The sequence below is a fragment of the Salvelinus namaycush genome, chromosome 35 (assembly GCF_016432855.1).
Source record: "Salvelinus namaycush isolate Seneca chromosome 35, SaNama_1.0, whole genome shotgun sequence".
Classification (NCBI taxonomy): domain Eukaryota; kingdom Metazoa; phylum Chordata; class Actinopteri; order Salmoniformes; family Salmonidae; genus Salvelinus; species Salvelinus namaycush.
In genome coordinates this window covers 1,204,973-1,211,981 of record NC_052341.1, presented here as the reverse complement: position 1 = coordinate 1,211,981, position 7,009 = coordinate 1,204,973, and positions in this window count along the sequence as shown.

Genomic DNA, 7,009 nt, shown 5'->3' with positions numbered 1-7,009 from the left:
AGAGGGATGGAGAGAGCGAGAGAGGGATGGAGAGAGCGAAAGAGCGAGAAAGAGGGATGGAGAGAGAGAGAGGAGCAAGAGAGAGAGAGAGAGGAACAAGAGAGAGAGGGAGAAAGAGGGATAGAGAGAGCGAGAAGGAGAAAGAGGGATGGAGAAAGAGAGAGAGGAGCGATAGAGCGAGAGGGAGAGAGAGAGAGAGAGGAGCAAGAGAGAGAGAGATTTTTTTTTTGTACGGTAATTTTTACCAAATTACCGTACAACAGACCATGTATTCACCCTACACACCCTAATTGACAACCAAACAAACCAAAACAAAGGCAAAGTCTTCTCATGCTTTGTTGACTTCAAAAAAGCCTTCGACTCAATTTGGCATGAGGGTCTGCTATACAAATTGATGGAAAGTGGTGTTGGGGGTAAAACATACGACATTATAAAATCCATGTACACAAACAACAAGTGTGCGGTTAAAATTGGCAAAAAACACACACATTTCTTCACACAGGGTCGTGGGGTGAGACAGGGATGCAGCTTAAGCCCCACCCTCTTCAACATATATATCAACGAATTGGCGCGGGCACTAGAACAGTCTGCAGCACCCGGCCTCACCCTACTAGACTCTGAAGTCAAATGTCTACTGTTTGCTGATGATCTGGTGCTTCTGTCACCAACCAAGGAGGGCCTACAGCAGCACCTAGATCTTCTGCACAGATTCTGTCAGACCTGGGCCCTGACAGTAAATCTCAGTAAGACCAAAATAATGGTGTTCCAAAAAAGGTCCAGTCGCCAGGACCACAAATTCCATCTAGACACTGTTGCCCTAGAGCACACAAAAAACTATACATACCTCGGCCTAAACATCAGCGCCACAGGTAACTTCCACAAAGCTGTGAACGATCTGAGAGACAAGGCAAGAAGGGCATTCTATGCCATCAAAAGGAACATAAATTTCAACATACCAATTAGGATCTGGCTAAAAATACTTGAATCAGTCATAGAGCCCATTGCCCTTTATGGTTGTGAGGTCTGGGGACCGCTCACCAACCAAGATTTCACAAAATGGGACAAACACCAAATTGAGACTCTGCATGCAGAATTCTGCAAAAATATCCTCCGTGTACAACGTAGAACACCAAATAATGCATGCAGAGCAGAATTAGGCCGATACCCACTAATTATCAAAATCCAGAAAAGAGCCGTTAAATTCTACAACCACCTAAAAGGAAGCGATTCCCAAACCTTCCATAACAAAGCCATCACCTACAGAGAGATGAACCTGGAGAAGAGTCCCCTAAGCAAGCTGGTCCTAGGGCTCTGTTCACAAACACAAACACACCCCACAGAGCCCCAGGACAACAGCACAATTAGACCCAACCAAATCATGAGAAAACAAAAAGATAATTACTTGACACATTGGAAAGAATTAACAAAAAAACAGAGCAAACTAGAATGCTATTTGGCCCTAAACAGAGAGTACACAGTGGCAGAATACCTGACCACTGTGACTGACCCAAACTTAAGGAAAGCTTTGACTATGTACAGACTCAGTGAGCATAGCCTTGCTATTGAGAAAGGCCGCCGTAGGCAGACATGGCTCTCAAGAGAAGACAGGCTATGTGCTCACTGCCCACAAAATGAGGTGGAAACTGAGCTGCACTTCCTAACCTCCTGCCCAATGTATGACCATATTAGAGAGACATATTTCCCTCAGATTACACAGATCCACAAAGAATTTGAAAACAAATCCAATTTTGATAAACTCCCATATCTACTGGGAGAAATTCCACAGTGTGCCATCACAGCAGCAAGATTTGTGACCTGTTGCCACAAGAAAAGGGCAACCAGTGAAGAACAAACACCATTGTAAATACAACCCATATTTATGCTTATTTATTTTAACTTGTGTGCTTTAACCATTTGTACATTGTTACAACACTGTATATATATAATATAACATTTGTAATGTCTTTATTGTTTTGAAACTTCTGTATGTGTAATGTTTACTGTTAATTTGTATTGTTTATTTCACTTTTGTATAATATCTACCTCACTTGCTTTGGCAATGTTAACACATGTTTCCCATGCCAATAAAGCCCCTTGAATTGAATTGAATTGAATTGAGAGAGGAGCAAGAGAGTTAGAGAGGGAGAGGGAGAGAGAGAGAGAGCGAGAGGGAGAGAGGGGAGAAAGAAAATTCCAGCTGACAGAGTGGATGAATTTAAGCCATCCTGAAATGGTGGTATTGTCAAAAGTCAAACTGGCCAGACACAAAGACGCTGTCAGGGCTGCCCTAATGACACCCTGTTCAGTATTTCATATTTATTGCACTACTTCTGAACAGGGCTGTGGTGCACTTGGTAGGGAATAGGTTGCCATTTGAGACACACCCTGTCAGGGTGCCCACGGGGTTGGGGACGGGTTCCATAGCTTGTAACCAGAGCAGAACACATTTTGGTGATACATGGAACTATATAGAACCATGCTCATATGGTTCTATAAAGAACTCAGCTACAACCCTATTTGGTGCTAGAACCCTTTTAAATGGTTCTTTAAATAACCTTTACGGATAACATTTCATATTGCTAAAATTCCATAGGTTGTATTATTGTGCTAATGAACTTATTGAATCAGGTGTGCCAGCTCTGGAACGTCTGGAGATCCCTGAGGTGAAATGGAGAACTTGACATAATCAACCTCAAATGACATGTAGACAAAAAATGTCCTTTTCCTAAATCACCATCACTGTCAATAGTCTCATATACAAGTAACACAACAGATTAGATCAACTGAAATGACACTCACTCACGGTTGCACAAAAAGACCTGTTAGCGAACAACGGCCCCAAAATATTCAAATGAGCAGCCACTCCTACATTTTAATTTTCACAAAAACTTTTTTTTAACAGGAAAGAACCATTGAAGGCCTAAAGGCGGATTTATTTGAATATGATTCCACAAAGAACCATCACCCTTTGCAAAGATCCCCTTGAGGAACCCTCATTGAAGAACCAACTGTTTAGGCAAACAAATCTCAAAACACCTTTTATACAAATTTAAAACAGGGAATTCATGAACACAATTCTCCCCTCAGGTAATCTATATATCTAAAACTTGCATTGCATCTGTTCACCATTTATCATTATTATATAAGTCTCAGTTTGATCTTGACTTAGAAAAAACTATTGAATAATCCTTTTTGAACAGATCTGAAGTATTTGAAACAAACCACACATAGACTTACAGTAAGTACTGTCTAAACTGTCAGTATCTTCTAGTGAGTGTTGGTATCGGTGTACAGTATACTGCTCTCCAGTGCCAAAAGTGTTTCAGTGGTTTCCTTGACCTTGACATCCATCACTCAGCTGTTGTAGAAGCCAAGCCACCCATCCATCAGATCAGCTGATGTAGAAGCCAAGCCACTCATCCATCAGATCAGCTGATGTAGAAGCCAAGCCACTCATCCATCAGATCAGCTGATGTAGAAGCCAAGCCACCCATCCATCAGATCAGCTGTTGTAGAAGCCAAGCCACCCATCCATCAGATCAGCTGTTGTAGAAGCCAAGCCACCCATCCATCACTCAGCTGTTGTAGAAGCCAAGCCACCCATCCATCAGATCAGCTGATGTAGAAGCCAAGCCACCCATCCATCGGATCAGCTGTTGTAGAAGCCAAGCCACCCATCCATCACTCAGCTGTTGTAGAAGCCAAGCCACCCATCCATCAGATCAGCTGATGTAGAAGCCAAGCCACCCATCCATCAGATCAGCTGTTGTAGAAGCCAAGCCACCCATCCATCACTCAGCTGTTGTAGAAGCCAAGCCACCCATCCATCACTCAGCTGTTGTAGAAGCCAAGCCACCCATCCATCAGATCAGCTGTTGTAGAAGCCAAGCCACCCATCCATCAGATCAGCTGTTGTAGAAGCCAAGCCACTCATCCATCAGATCAGCTGATGTAGAAGCCAAGCCACCCATCCATCAGATCAGCTGTTGTAGAAGCCAAGCCACCCATCCATCAGATCAGCTGTTGTAGAAGCCAAGCCACCCATCCATCACTCAGCTGTTGTAGAAGCCAAGCCACCCATCCATCAGATCAGCTGATGTAGAAGCCAAGCCACCCATCCATCAGATCAGCTGTTGTAGAAGCCAAGCCACCCATCCATCACTCAGCTGTTGTAGAAGCCAAGCCACCCATCCATCAGATCAGCTGATGTAGAAGCCAAGCCACCCATCCATCAGATCAGCTGTTGTAGAAGCCAAGCCACCCATCCATCACTCAGCTGTTGTAGAAGCCAAGCCACCCATCCATCACTCAGCTGTTGTAGAAGCCAAGCCACCCATCCATCAGATCAGCTGATGTAGAAGCCAAGCCACCCATCCATCAGATCAGCTGTTGTAGAAGCCAAGCCACCCATCCATCAGATCAGCTGTTGTAGAAGCCAAGCCACCCATCCATCAGATCAGCTGTTGTAGAAGCCACGCCACCCATCCATCAGATCAGCTGTTGTAGAAGCCAAGCCACCCATCCATCAGATCAGTTTAATGGAGATAATAGTAATTCCTCTACTTATGCAGAGCCTTCAGAAGGTTTTCACATTTTGTTACGTTACGGCCTGAATTTAAAATGGATGAAATGTATGTGTTTTTGTCATTGGCGTAAACAATACCCCGAAATGTCAAAGTGGAATTATGTTTTTACAAAGTAATAAACAATGAAAAGTTGAAATGTCTTTAGTCAATAAGTGTTCAAAGCCAATAGTGACTTAAAACAGTTACAGAGATGAATGACTGTGATAGGAGAAAACTGAGGATGGATCAACAAGATTGTGATTACTCCACAATACTAACCTAATTGCCAGAGTGGAAACAAGGAAGCTTGTTTTCACAACCCTTGGGTTGTGCCGTGGCGGAGATCTTTGTGGGCTATACTCGGCCTTGTCTCAAGATGGTAAGTTGGTGGTTGAAGCTATCCCTCTAGCGGTGTGGGGGCTGTGCTTTGGCAAAGTGGGTGGTGTTATATCCTGCCTGTTTGGCCTTGTCCGGGGGTATCATCGGATGGGGCCTCAGTTTCTCCTGACCCCTCCTGTCTCAGCCTCCAGTATTTATGCTGCAGTAGTTTATGTGTCGGGGGGCTAGGGTCAGTCTGTTATATCTGGAGTACTTCTCCTGTCTTATCTGGTGTCCTGTGTGAATGTAAGTATGCTCTCTCTAATTCTCTCTTTCTCTCTTTCTCTCTCTCTCTCTCTCTCTCTCTCGGAGGACCTGAGCCCAGGACCATGCCTCAGGACTACCTGGCATGATGACTCCTTGCTGTCCCCAGTCCATCTGGCCGTGCTGCTGCTCCAGTTTCAACTGTTCTGCCTGTGGCTATGGAACCCTGACCTGTTCACCGGACGTGCTACCTGTCCCAGACCTGCTGTTTTCAACTCTCTAAAGACAGCAGGAGCGGTAGAGATACTCTCAATGATCGGCTATGAAAAGCCAACTGACATTTACTCCTGAGGTGCTGACTTTTTGCACCCTCGACACCTACTGTGATTATTATTATTTGACCATGCTGGTCATTTATGAACATTTGAACATCATGGTCATGTTCTGTTATAATCTCCACCCGGCACAGCCAGAAGAGGACTGGCCACCCCTCAGAGCCTAGGTTTCTTCCTAGGTTTTGGCCTACACCTGCATTGCTTGCTGTTTGGGGTTTTAGGCTGGGTTTCTGTACAGCACTTTGAGATATCAGTACGAAGGGCTTTATAAATAAATTTGATTTGATTTGTACAGAATATTCCAAAAACATTCACCCTGTTTGCAACAAGGCGCTAAAGTAAAACTGCAAAAATGTGGCAAAGCAATTAAATGTTTGTCCTGAATACAAGGTGTTATGTTTGGAGCTAATCCAAAACAACACATTACTGTGTACCACTCTCCATATTTTCAAGCATAGTGGTGGCTGCATCCTGTTATGAGTATCTACTTTCTAAACCCACAGTAGTTTGTCCATACGAAAATGACTAATAATAGCTTATATCCAGTCAATTAAACAAGGATTTTAGGATACAAGCATGATAAGGTCATTAATTCAGTAGAGAGAGAACAAGTCCACATGTGATTAACTGATAATATAGTCAGGAGTGTAATTTGGGATGCAGCCTGTCTCTCCTGTTAGTCTTCATTCTCCCTATATCTAGATAACTAGGGCTTTAGGTGAGACAGTGGCCATATACCTAGATAACTAGGGCTTTAGGTGAGACAGAGGCCCTATGGCTAGATAACTAGGGCTTTAGGTGAGACAAAGGCCCTATACCTAGATAACTAGCGGTAGAGTAACTATAACTAGAGTCAGTTAGTGGCATTGTGGATTTGATGTAGTTTCCCCTCTGTGGAACAATAGATGTGATATAGTTTCCCCTCTGTGGAACACTAGATTTGATTCAGTTTCACCTCTGTGGAACAGTAGATGTGATATAGTTTCCCCTCTGTGGAACAACAGATTTGATTCAGTTTCACCTCTGTGGAACAATAGATTTGATTCAGTTTCACCTCTGTGGAACAGTAGATGTGATATAGTTTCCCCTCTGTGGAACAATAGATTTGATTCAGTTTCACCTCTGTGGAACAATAGATTTGATTCAGTTTCACCTCTGTGGAACAGTAGATGTGATATAGTTTCCCCTCTGTGGAACAATAGATTTGATTCAGTTTCACCTCTGTGGAACAGTAGATGTGATATAGTTTCCCCTCTGTGGAACAATAGATTTGATTCAGTTTCACCTCTGTGGAACAATAGATTTGATTCAGTTTCACCTCTGTGGAACAGTAGATGTGATATAGTTTCCCCTCTGTGGAACAATAGATTTGATTCAGTTTCACCTCTGTGGAACAGTGGATTTGATTCAGTTTCCCCTCTGTGGAACAATAGATGTGATATAGTTTCCCCTCTGTGGAACACTAGATTTGATTCAGTTTCACCTCTGTGGAACAATAGATGTGATATAGTTTCCCCTCTGTGGAAC